The sequence below is a fragment of the Rhinolophus sinicus genome, chromosome 4, assembly GCF_057876585.1.
Source record: "Rhinolophus sinicus isolate RSI-liver-muscle chromosome 4, RSI-T2T, whole genome shotgun sequence".
In the NCBI taxonomy this organism is placed as follows: domain Eukaryota; kingdom Metazoa; phylum Chordata; class Mammalia; order Chiroptera; family Rhinolophidae; genus Rhinolophus; species Rhinolophus sinicus.
This window is the reverse complement of record NC_142504.1, coordinates 109,020,743-109,034,458: the sequence shown is the minus strand read 5'-3', so window position 1 is coordinate 109,034,458 and position 13,716 is coordinate 109,020,743. Positions and strand designations below refer to the sequence as shown.

General features: G+C 39.6%; 1 long non-coding RNA gene across 19 annotated transcripts in view; it reads left to right on the top strand.

Moving 5' to 3' along the window:
- Nucleotides 1-13,716, top strand: part of LOC109446190 (uncharacterized) — a 66,473-nt gene that overhangs the window by 39,922 nt on the left and 12,835 nt on the right. For 7 of the 19 annotated variants that reach the window (XR_016021203.1, XR_016021205.1, XR_016021191.1 and 4 more), the window contains 4 exons: nucleotides 410-533; nucleotides 1,046-4,245; nucleotides 7,270-7,451; nucleotides 9,996-10,081. This is a non-coding gene — a long non-coding RNA (uncharacterized LOC109446190). Of the gene's footprint in view, nucleotides 1-409; nucleotides 534-1,042; nucleotides 4,246-7,269; nucleotides 7,452-9,995; nucleotides 10,082-13,716 lie in introns of all 19 variants that reach the window. The other 12 variants (XR_016021190.1, XR_016021199.1, XR_016021194.1 and 9 more) reach the window with 10 other exon arrangements.

The window sequence follows — 13,716 nt, the reverse complement described above, 5'->3', positions numbered from 1 at the left end:
AGTATAATAGAGGGATGGTTGGTGGCCAGGTGCAGAATTGCCTTCCTGCCTAGACTAGAGCAATTTTATGGGCTCAGCCTAGGAAGAGAAGATGTTTACACACCAAACAATTAGGGAAGGTTGTAAAAGGCAATATATGATTAAGAGCGAAACTTAGTGGCACCAACGGCAGGAAGTGTCAAAGGATAGGCTGGGAAGAATTGATAAAAGTGCTGTTAGGACCTCAAGGAAAGGGTTGAGATAAATGAAAAACACTGAAGATGGAAAGGGAACGGCACTAAAATTATGGATGTGGGAAGGAAACTTCATCGAGTGGCTCTCTGTGGTCTGCCTGGAGCAGAGTCTGTGTTATAGGGGAGGGAGAGAGAGGAAAGGGGACAGTATCTTACAGAGGTGCCTCTGATTCCAGACTGAGTTGAGAGCTAATCAAAGGCAGCCTACTGCAAACTCTGGAGAACAGAAGTGACTTGTAAAATGTGGTGTTTGAAGAAGAAAACTCAGGAAATTCTGGAAGAAGAAGAAGAACCCAAAGGGTGAGACACCTCCTAGGAGATCACTCCAGTAACCCAGTCAGTAGGCCAACTAGGAGAAAGAACACAATTACTGCAAAGTGTCTCTTTCCATTATAAAGTAAATAAGATTAAGGGCCTTCAAACTACCTGAACTTGTACACGTAACAGCTGTAGGGCAGATCACGTCTATGGGAGCTGAGAATAGTGAAACAAAGTCTTTCACCTTCTCGTTTTCTTATCTTCTTGGAAAATGTGTATGAGATGATCATAAGTGGGAAAAGGGATATAAAATTATCTCTGCAGTATGACCTCAACTATATATATATATAATGTGTGCAGGATTATGATTTGAAGGAAATACGTCAAAATGTAAAGAGTTATCTTCGGGTGATAACTTTATAGATATCTGCCATTGTTTTCTTTATACTTTAAAAAAATTTCCCACATTTTTCATGATAGACATGCATCTCTTTTGCAGTCAGAAATACGGTATCAAAGTATCTACATTGAGGTGTTTATTTTCTCCCCAGTAGTACTGCAGTGAATCACGTATAAAGGAGAAATAATACCCAACATAAGAATTTTATGTATAAAGTTGAATATTCTAATTTGGAGATGGCATACATACACCGTGCTCTTTTTCTGAAACACCTATCCAGCTGGGATGGAATGACCTGTACAGGTAACTGTTCAGTGTCTAGCTCACTGCTCAACGGTAAGTACCATGAGTTTCACAACCATGACAGTCTTCTCCAATGACTAGAACAGGCACTTGGCCCATATTGAGTGCCATGAAGTGTTTGCTAAATGACTTACTTATGCTCAGCACATTGCAATGTGTTTCTATTCTCCTCTCTACTTTGAGTGAGTAACCACTGGTACTTCTGTAATTACCCTTCATGGGTGATTTACTGGTAGATGGGGAATATACAGATTAGAGAACTGTATCACTGCTACAGCAGCAGTAACATCCCCACTGAAATTATTCAAAGCATGATATAATTGTAGGTCAAAAAGGAAGCCTTGTTTTGACATAAAATTCCATGTAATAATCTCATTTTATTAATGGCTTTCAGTTAAATATATTGAAACAGTTTTTTTTAAATAAAGATCATTAATACTAATTAGCCTTAGTGTTTAGACAGCATGATTTGCTCTAGAAATTTAAGCAGGTGTTGCTGTGAGCAGGACTGAATATATGAGAAGGTGATCACCTCCGTGGTGTGAATTTGGGGTCACCTTGACGAAAACATCCTCTATTGTATACTTATTGAAATATTTTTGTCAGAGAATTAACATCTCCTTCTACAGTTAGCAATAAAATAGCATGGTAGTGACCCCTGGAGAAATAATACATGTGTGTAAGTTCCTGCAGAGAGGGTTCTGATAGGGTGGAGGAAGGAAGACAGGAGTTTCGGGGTGTGTGAAGAGGCTAAACAAAAGAGTGAGAAGACTCTGAATAACAGTGAGCCTAGGCCACATGGAGGGGCAGACCAGAATCCAGGGCAACAGAAAGCAAACCTCGCCTATTTTAAGATATTGCCTTGGGCCAGCCATGAGTGTGAGAAAGTTTGCACATGAAACAAGCTTTGTTAGGGAGTGTAACACCCCAGTCAGAGTATTTATCTCGTTGCCAAGTGATAACCCTACCACAAATGCCATGGTTGGTAAAGTATGGGAACAAATATCCAGAGTTCCGTGAGTCAACTATTTGAAAAAGCCAATAACCTGCCTAGAACTTGTCATGCCAAAGCAAGTAAAGAGAAATTGCATTTTCAGAGCAGCTTCAGTATGCATTGTGAATCACGAGTTTACTCATGTTATACACCGAGTGAAACTCTATGCTGACAGTCATACACTTCCTTCAAGGATCTAATGATATAACATTGAAATCGTAACCACAATGGATGATGTATCATTCAACTCTCTATTATCCAAGTAGATTATTTATGGATTAATGGAGTATTATATGACTTATCAAGTCTTGGCCTTTCTCTTCTCTAACATATTCTTAGCACATCTCAGACAATGCTGTATGCCTAGTAAAAGTAACAGATTTCAATGTTACCTTTCATAAAACATACTTAGAAGGTAAACATAGAACCACATAATCATAGAATACATACCAAATCTAGATGTCAATTACTTCTATTTACCCTCTTATGGAGATGTCTGTATCTATTTTTCATTAAGAGTAGATAAAATACCAGAGACCAATCAACACTTACTATTAAAATACACACGATTCACACACAGACTTCAACTTTGGGCCTATCTAAAATGACTGGGGGAAATCCTTTGATTTCTAGGGAGGAAATGTCAAAGAAAAATTAGATTAATTGTAAGATGGTGACGCATTGTATCACAGGATTGGGCCAGAGAATTTACATTGTCTTCAAATCACCACAGTCTTATTTAGACTTGTGTGAAAATGAGGAGGAGGGAGAGGAAATTATTGCTCAGTTCTTCCCGTTAATTAGTCATAATCCATTGACAGGAATATGGGAATGGATGTGTGGGTGATTGGGGAGAAAAAAAGAGAAAGGAGACAAAAAAGGCTCATACCACTCTGTCTCCAGCCTTGACCTCTCCCCCAATGTTGAGACTGCCAAACCTAGCCGCCTAACAGACATTCCCACTTGGCTGCCCGTGGCCACTCTAGTTTCAACATGTCCGAAATTGGACACATCGTTTCGCCACCATTCTCCCTGTTTCTCCTCATCTACTTCCCATCTGTCTGTGAGTCATCAAGTCAAAATCAGAGCAGAATCCTCCTTGACTCTTCTTTTTTTTCCATTTTCACATCTATCATTTAACAAGTCCCACTAATTTTAGTTTTGAAATATTTTTTGAGGCAAGCGCCTCTTTTTTTTCTAAAACTACTCTCCTGGCTCTGGTTCATCATCTCTGGCCTAGTCTCCCTGTCTCTAGTGTCTTGTCCCTTAAGCCATAGGCTTGATCTATTTATAATCTAAATCAGTCCCCATATAATCAAAGTCTTCAATCAGTCCCCATAAAATACAGGCTCAAGTCCTAAATGGGTCCACATGAGTCCAAGATCATCTGTGATCTAGTTCCCGCCTTCCTCTCCACTCACATTAAATTCAAGACTCTACATAAGTCTTTATCATAATATCTGGTACATAGTAGGTACTCAGAATTGTTCACTTTAATGATTACTATCACTTTTACCTCTATTGCTGTACTTAGAAAATTCTACTAAAGTTCTATTTTACATATTTTCCCCGGAAGTCTCTTAAGAGCAGAGACTATATCTCATGTTTACACCTAGTATAGTATGTGCTCATTGCGGATATCTACATCATGTTTTTGAACTAAACTGAACACAACCTCTTGTATACGAATTTGGATCCTCCCTGGCACTATTGAGATAGCCTCAAAGTGTGGCCTTCCTTCTCTTCCCCATTCTCTATGAGGATAGAAAACTTGATCTTCCAGGGCAGGGAGCAGTTAGAGTGAGTCCCTTGAGGTGAATGTTGGGGTTCTGAGTTAGGAGCTTGGGGAACCTCAGGGGCAGCTACTGGGACAGGACAGCATCAAAGAAACAGAAGCCTTGATCTTGGCACAGAGGAGGTAGGCCTGTGGAAATAGAAATGTCTCCTCTCCTCCAGGGCATGGGTGAAGGCGTCATAGGAGTTGGGACCCCCCGGAGTTCTAAGCAGTGAGCAAGTATCAAGCACAGAGGAAGGAGGCACAGAGCTAAGAAGAGATGGTAAGTGTTAAGACCACAGGAGGACGACTCACAAAGTAACAAGTCTACTTCGTTTGCCTCCGTTTTCCAAATTTTGTATTGGACACTTGACTACAAAGAGAAACAAATAAAACTTTTAATGGAAAAGAAAATTTTTTAAGATGCTGCTAAAAACCACACACGAGGTAATAGATTAATTACATTGGATTGATAAGAATATTGGCTTCAGGGAAAGAAATAATTTAAATGATCTATGTATTAGATATTGAAGGGAACAGGGTAGTGAGATCATACACAGATCGGAACATCTCAGATTTCCATCAGGTCTGAACTTGTGATGTATTTTCTTTCCCCCTGACTTTTCATTCTAGATATTTAATCTACCCCTTGGAAGACCTTGCTTAGCTGAGGTCTGAGTCAAAGGAGTGAATCTTCCCCAAAGTATTATTACTCAGTATTCTTTGCTCTTATCACCCTTCCAACACTATTTCAATCATGTTCTTGGTGGTTTCAATATAGGCACCCATGTGCTTGTCGCCTTAATATGAAAGTGCGCTTCCCTCCTTTCACACACTGGCAGGGGATGGTACTGAGTACAATCATTTACCTTTTCTATGACAGTGACTTCTTAGCATTCTGTGGCTCTTTGACTCATCAGAATCAGCTACATGTTGTATTAGATTAATGTCTCATCAAGAGGTCCTGAGAAACCCTAAAACGTGGAAGGTTAGGAATAAATCCATATCACTTACTCAAGGAAAGTCGTAGACTTTCCCACAGCACTCAGGTATGCATATCTTTGTAACCATCTCTTAGAGTTACAAATGTCAAACTACTCTTACTCCATGACAAATTCCTGTTTGCCTAGTCATGAGCACAGAAAGCCCATTTCAAAAATTTTTGGGAAACTTCACCATCAAGGAAGAACTTTGGTCATCACACTTTTCTAATGAAGAGTCATGACCCCTTGGCCTGTTTCTGTGACTCATACTGAAATTGTGTTTCATAATTTTCATGATCTTGAAGTAAGATCCTCACGCTTCTTATCGTATTAACGTGGAAAGTTAAGCACATATCCTGTGTTTCCAAATTTCTTATTTCTCATTTAAAATATATTAATGCTCATGAGTTCCAACAGCTCCAGATAAAATTACAAAGTAATTTTAAAGACATTTGAAGTAAATTATAACTTTTTTATAATTATAAAGAGATTTGAAAAAAGTCACATTCTATATACAAACTAAAGTATTGTTATAAATAAAATAATTTAGGCGAAGCCTTAGGCAGAATGTCATAGCATAATAAGCACTTATTATTTTTATCATTATCATTATCATCATTATTATTATCACTATTGAAGCACTATGGGTGATTTTCTCTTCTTGGATGTCATACCGACATCTGATGATAGCTGTGTGACATTGGGTAGGTCATTTAACTTCTTTGGGTTTCCCTTTCTTTACATTGTAAAAGTCCCAGACAATCTATAAAACATTTCAATGCACATTATTTAATGTTTTCAATGACTATTTAAGTAGGATAAACTTGCTTTACAGCTGAGGAAATGAGAGAGTAGAATAGTCAAAGGATTTGCCTCACTGTTAATGAATGGTAAGAATTCAATTAAACCCACATGGTTTAGGTCAATACTCTTCCCATGGACACTACTTCTCATGCTCTTCTCACTTTTGAAATGTGTGATTCCATGCTTCTCTGACTGCGTCAGGAGCTATTAGAATCCCAAGGCCAGAGACCACGTCGCAGTCACTCCCGCCTTCCCAGGGCCTAGCAATGTCATTAGCAAATGGTTGGTCTTCAATCAGCATGCTAAGCTGGATCTTCCCCTGGCCATGTTGCAAATTTGGGTTCTTTAGCACCACTTGATGATATGAAAAAATCATCTTTTCGTTATGATAAAGGATATTATGTTATGATTTTTTAAGGCTCCTTACCTTTAGTGAGATGTACTGAAATATTTGTGGATAAAATGAGATGACACCTTGAATTTGCTTCAAAGTAATTAAAGTTGAGGGGAGAGAGGGTGGAGGTATAGGTGAAACAAGAAAAGGTATGAGGTGATAATGATCAAAGCTAGTTGATGAGTATACTGAGAGTCATTAAACTGTTACCTCTACTTTTGTACATATTTAATTTTTTCCATAATAAAAGTAAAATAAAAATCAATTTCCTAATACAGTAAAAGATTTTTTTCAATTGTTCCATGGTCCCACGTGGATCAGTGCGTAGAAGGTGACTGGTCTGCTCTGTGCAGTCATTCCCAGACCCAGATGTAAGATTCCTTGTTATCTAGGAAAAGAGCCTTGGGCAAAGCTTACACACTAATGGTTATTATAGGGCCATCCCAGGACATCAAGAGGGAAGGGAGAGGGGAAGTGATACAGAGAAGGAAGGAAAACTATTACCTGGTTGTCCACCCCTGGGAAACCCAGGCAGATGCTTAGTCACAGACGACATTTCAGAGAAGCTGTATGCAAATAACACAGCTTGGAACAGACCTTCAAAATGAAAATGAGAGGGATTTACCTACAGGCTTGTTCTAGGCTCCTATCTCTCACATTCAAGTTTGTTGTGTGGCACATTAAGTCTTTCAGCTTCTGGGTTGTATTTCCCAGCCCCTCCACACAGCTGCAGGCAAGAGTATCTCTAACATGGAAAATGCTTTGATGTCATTGTTTCATTTTGGATATTTTCCTTGCATGCTTGTGGATACTTGTCAGTGTACTACTCCTGTTTTGGAATGGTGTTCCAAAAAAGCTTACTGGAAGCTCTGCTTAGAAGGGAAAAAAAAGTGTTCAATGGAGGATGCTCTAGCCAGGCTCTTTCTTTGGGATATCCCCACACTGTTATCTTTGAATGCCCAGATCCTACCTCTGCCTGCAAGGTAATGGCTGCCAGATTTCCGAATCTGCACAGTTCAGAATTTAAACTTTCACTTACTCATCCTTTTTCATTATGGCAACCTGACCTTAATCTGTGTCTGGTGTATTGCAATCAGAAGGTAACCCTCTGTTTTATTCTCTCTAGCGAATCAACCTCTAGTCACCTGCCTTCCTTCCTTCCTGGTGGAGGAGGGCAGTATGCTGATGGCGTGGAGTGTGGGAGAGTATCTGACGGTCAAACTGCTTCGATTTGTCTGTTTTTGGTTCCACTCTCCATTCCTGAGGTAACTGTCTACCAAATCTCCAGCCTTCAGTGACATTCTGTGGGTACGTTAAATGAACTAATATCAGCTTCCCCTTTTGCCACTTTCTAGGACTCATAATAACCAATCTACTTTAAGCACCCCCCCAAAAAAAAGTTATTTATATTTTCTTTGATTACCTTTATCTTCCTAGTTAATACTTTAATGCAACAGCAGCAACAATAAGAAAACTTTACTGTGTTTTTGCGTGATTTTAGGAAGGACCTGAGGTGAAATGAAGTGTGTAATCAACCATCTTAAACCAGATGTCTCCCAAAATTATCCACAGCAGCCCTCTGGAGACGGTGTCCCTATGTTAGTTGACTGACTGCATTGTGACCCTGGAATGGCCGGAATTTTCAAGAAACATTTTTGTATTGATGGGGGCCTTTTGGAGACCAAAATATTTTACCGAAGCAGTTTTTCCTCATGTATGATTCTGTCATGACTCCTTAATGATGCATATCTGAGTCAACAGATTTACGTGCTTAAATTGTGGGGCCCTGCTGGCCTGGCAAGGAGAGCCCATTCCAAGCTCAGCGTGCCGTTTCAGCGTTGCCTCCTCTAAGCCTCCACACACCTCGCTCCTGCCCCAAATACCTTTAGAAGAGTGCTCCCTGCTTGGAGGCACTGCACCCTGCCCCCCGCTTGGAGGCACTGCACCCTGCCCCCCATCCATGGGTTGCTTTTCCTCGAACGAAAGACATCGAACTCCTTACTAAATTGTACTTTTATCTTTTGACAAGCTGAATGACTTATTGAATGATTGAATCAAATTTCCTGATAGGGTTGATTTGAAACCTTACCCGATTTTCTGATCATGGCAGAACCTGCACCCTCATCTCCCTGAGTGCCTGCCCATGCAGAGCTGGCCCAAGCGCTCCCTCACCTTCAACCACCCAAATACTATTTGGCAATCTGTAGAAAGTACAGACATTTCAGCAACAAGTGTCCCCAGATCCCACTCTTTTGACATAGATCTGTATTGGCACGCCAACCCTTGAACCTTTTGCCCCACCCTTGACCCCTGCTTCAGGAAAGAACACCAGAACATTTAGTAATCGCCACATCTACGCCAAGCTGCTGACTCGGCACTTCTCTCTGATAATGTATCTTTCTAATCATGAGATAAAACAGGAAGGTCACTCCACACGCCGAACCCATTTCCTGCGTATTTGTAATAATAGCACATCTCAGAGCTGCTGTGTCATGTGCCAACCTGGCAGCACACAGTATTCTTGCAATATTTTTTGGAAAACAGGCCTAGCACACACACATGCGGTATGAAGCATCATCATTCTAAGGACAATGAATTTACATGGAACATTGAGAAGAAAATGTTCACAAAATCTTGTTTTGCATGGTTCCTTCGAATCATTGCATAACATGATAGGAAATGGAAGAGAAAGTGAACATGTATCATGGCCCATGTGGACACAATACAAAATAATAGAATTCCAGATGCAGTTGACAATAGAACACAAACATAAAAAGGCAAAATAAATATTACTTTGGCCAAGTAGCAATTCCCATCCCTCGGGAGAGGTTTGAAGCACCTGATTTTGGATTTCAAAGGAGTGAAATCAATGACAAAGAATGTTCGCCCTACACACTCTCCTATACACATGGGTGGCAGGGCATCTCTCTGATTCACATTTTGCATCGCTGTCTGCATCTGCTGATCTCAGTTTTCCCGTGTAATGGTTTATTGTAGCATTGGCCCATTCAAAGTCCATTTCTGACTATTCCTTCATGCTTTTGGAATAGACTATAAAACCTTGTTAGTGTGGCAACAAAAACCAACACTTCTTGCTTCCAATATGATTAAGCACGTATTAGGGAGAAAAAAAATGCATCCTGAAGTAATTAATAACGTGGTCAGATCTGGTGATGGGCTTTTAAATAATCAAACCTTGAATAAAGCGGGACTCCCTAACAGAAACACTTGCATTTCCAATTTTTGTTGTACTTACTTATACCTGAAGCTATGCCATGACCCTTGTGACTATGATAAGGATGCAGGAAAGTTGTTTCTCCATCATGAATGGATTACCATCAATTGGGAAACTCCAGTTATTTTGAAAATTTTTCCTTCTGAAGCCTAAAGTTAGCTTTTTCTGTCTCTGGGTCTTTCCTGGTATCCACTCTTCAAGGTTCCATCCAGGTAAAGCCCTCCCAAGTTCTACACTTAAAACCAACAGAAACGTGTGGCCTACAGTGCACTTTGTCTAGACAGCACAGTGACCAGGAATAATCAAAAATTCCACCCTTCACTTCCATCTCTTGGAAGAACATGAAAGGGCTTCCAGTTGCGAACACATACACAACACCACCTGGTAAATCTCTTTGCGACTCTTTTCCAACTCTCTCAGCACGGGCCCTGCCCAGTGTCTTGCTCTAGCTCTTGCCTTTTCTCCTCCCACGCTCTTGTTCTCTACCTTCACATTCCCTCTCATTCATCCAGGACCCCTCATGCTACAGCAATTCATCCTGCCTCTCGCCTTCTCTTCTTTTAATCAGCTCTTCATTGTATCGGTTAATTTGCTTCCTGGCTTCTTTCCATTTCCAGTTTATGTGTTACTCATCTTCTCCTGCCTCGAGGCTAATCCATGAAGCAAGAAACATCCCCACATAATAGAAGCAAAGGGAATAGAGGTAAGCAAGGGTGGGGGAGATTGTGAACACTCATGCATTATTAATTCATTGATTTAATTTAATTTATGCATTTAATTCAATAAATCATTAAAGTTTTTTAATTCAATTTAAAATGAGGATTTACAGTATACTCGTATTAATTAAAAATTACTGTTACTGTTATAAAACTCACCCATGAGCGCACACAGCTGTGCAAAATCCTGGCCTCTCTTTCTTCATTGCCCCATTCCACACAGTTAACTCCTATGTTTTTGAAACTTGTTTATACCTGCCTGACTTCCAATTTCTGGTTTCAGATCCCAGTTTTCATCAATGCTTTTGACCTCCTTTGGATTTGGCAATTCTTAAATTTCCTTTTCTGCTTTTTTTGTGTGTGTGTGTGATAAACACTTTCCCATCTAACAATGGGGTGACAATTGTTAGTAAAGTTACATAGATTTTAGGTGTACAATTCTGTAATACATTGTCTTTATCTCACATTGTGTGTTCACCACCCAGAGTCAGTTCTCTTTCCATCACCATATATTAGACCCCATTTACCCTCTTCTATAGCTCCCCTTCCCCTTTACCCTCTGGGAACCCATAGTCTGTGTCTATGAGTTTTTTTTCCTTCATTTGTTTGTCTTGTTCTTTTGTTGTTTTCAGTTTTATATACCACATATCAGTGAAATCATATGGTTCTCTGCTTTTTCTGTCTGACTTATTTCGCTTGACTTTATAATCTCAAGATCCATCCATGTTGTCACAAACGGCACTATTTCATCTTTTCTTACTGCCAAATAGTATTCCATTGTGTATATATACCACAACTTCTTTATCCATTCATCTATCGAAGGACATTTTGGTTGTTTCCATGTCTTGGCCACCATAAATGAAGCTGCAATGAACATTGGAGCACACATGTCTTTATGGATAAATGTTTTCAGATTTTTGGGGTAGATACCCAGGAGAGTGATTGCTGGGTCATATATTAATACTATTCTTAATTTTTTGAGGAACCTCCATACTGCCTTCCATAACGGCTGCACCAGTCTGCATTCCCACCAACAGTGTATGAGGGTTCCTTTTTCTCCACAGCCTCTCCAACACTTGTTACTATTTGTCTTATTGATGATAGCCATTCTGACTGGGGTGAGGTGATATCTCATTGTGGTTTTTATTTGCATTTCTCTGATGGTTAGTGATGTTGAGCATTTTTTCATATGTCTATTTGCCATTTGTATGTCCTCTTTGGAGAAATGTCTCTTCAGGTCCTCTGCCCATTTTTCAATTGGGTTGTTTGTTTTGTTGTTGTTGAGTTGCATGAGTTCCTTGTATATTTTGGATATTAGCCCCTTATCAGAGGCACTGTTTGCAAAAATCTTCTCCCATTCAGTTGGTTGCCTCTTTATTTTGTCAATGGTTTCTTTAGCTATGCAGAAGCTTTTAAGTTTCATATAGTCCCATTCATTTATTTTAGCTTCTACTTCCCTTGCCTTTGGAGTCAAATTCATAAAATGCTCTTTGAACCCAAGGTCCATAAGTTTAGTACCTATGTTTTCTTCTATGCAGTTTATTGTCTCAGGTCTTATGTTTAGGTCTTTGATCCATTTTGAATTAGTTTTGGTACATGGTGACAGATAGCAGTCCAATTTCATTCTTTTGCACATGGCTATCCAATTCTCCCAGCACCATTTATTGAAAAGGCTATCTTTTCTCCATTGTATGTTTTTTGCTTCTTTGTCAAAAATTATCTGTCCATATTTATGTAGGTTTATTTCTGGGTTCTCAATTCTATTCCACTGGTCTGTGTCTCTGTTTTTCTGCCAATACCATGCTGTTTTGATTATTGTTGCCCTGTAGTACAAGCTAAAGTCAGGGAGTGTGATAGCTCCAGCATTGTTCTTTTTTCTTAGGCTTGCTTTGATTATTCAGGTCTTTTGTGGTTCCATACAAATCTGACGATTTTTTGTTCTATTTCTTTAAAAATGCCATTGCGGGGCTGGCCCGGTGGCTCAGGTGGTTAGAGTTCCATGCTCCTAACTCCAAAGGCTGCCTGTTCGATTCCCACATGGGCCAGTGGGCTCTCAACCACAAGGTTGCCAGTTTAATTCCTTGAGTCCCACAAGGGATGGTGGGCACTGCCCCCTGCAACTAAGATTGAACATGGCACCTTGAGCTGAGCTGCCGCCGAGCTCCTGGATGGCTCAGTTGGTTGAAGTGCATCCTCTCAACCACAAGGTTGCCAGTTCGAGTCCTGCAAGGGATGGTGGGCTGCACCCGCTGCAACTAGCAACGGCAACTGGACCTGGAGCTGAGCTGCGCCCTCCCCCCCACCCACAGCTAAGACTGAAAGGACAGCAACTTGACTTGGAAAAAAGGCCTGGAAGTACACACTGTTCCCCAATAAAGTCTTGTTCCCCTTCCCCAATAAAATCTTTTTTTTAAAATGCCATTGGGATTTTGATGGGGATTGCATTAAATCTGTATATTGCTTTGAGTAATATGGCCATTTAACTACATTGATTCTTCCAATTCGTGAGCATGGAATGTCTTTCCATTTCTTTGTGTCTTCTTCAATTTCTTTTTAAAATGTCTTATAGTGGAAATGTAATAGCTCTGTGCGATGTCAGAGGGATAGTGGTTGGGGGGAGGGGGGTTCACACAGTGTGAAGGATATAAAAGATAAACAAAAGATAAACGTCTAAGTAGGACTTTGTCTTGTGCACCTGAAACTAATTTTAAAAAAATGTCTTATAGTTTTCAGCATATAGGTCTTTCACAACCTTGGTTAAGTTTATTCCTAGGTATTTTATTCTTTTTGCTGCAATTGCAAAAGGAATTGTTTTGTTTTTTTATTTCCTTTCCTGAGATTTCACTGTTAGTATATAGGAATGCAATGGACTTTTGTACGTTGATTTTGTAGCCCGCAACTTTACTGTATTCATTGATTGTTTCTAATAGCTTTTTGGTGGAGTCTTTAGGGTTTTCTATGTATAGCATCATGTCATCTGCAAAGAGTGACAATTTAACTTCTTCATTCCCAATTTGGATGCCTTTTATTTCTTTCTCTTGCCTGATTGCTCTGGCAAAGACTTCCGCACTATGTTGAAAAGCAGAGGTGATAGGGGACAACCCTGTCATGTTCCTGAACATAGTGCAAAGGGCTTCAGTTTTCACCATTAATTATGACATTAGCTGAGAGTTTGTTGTGTATGGCCTTTATTATGTTATTTTCCTCTATACCTATTTTATTAAGTGTTTTAATTATAAATGGATGTTGTATCTTGTCAAATGCTTTTTCTACATCATTTGACATAATCATATGATATTTGTCCTTTATTTTGTTTATGTGATGTATCACATTGATGGATTTCCGTATGTTGAACCATCCTTGTGCCCCTGGGATGAACCCCACTTGGTTGTGATAAATAATCTTTTTAATGCATTGTTGCATTCGATTTGCTAGAATTTTGTTTAGGATTTTTGCATGTGTATTCATCAGAGATGTTGGTCTGTAGTTTTCTTTTTTGTGTTATCCTTACCAGGTTTTGGTATCAGGGTAATGTTGGCCTCATAAAATGAGCTAGGGAGTATTGTCTCTTCTTCAATATTTTGGAACCATTTGATCAGGACAGGTATTAGATCCTCTTTGA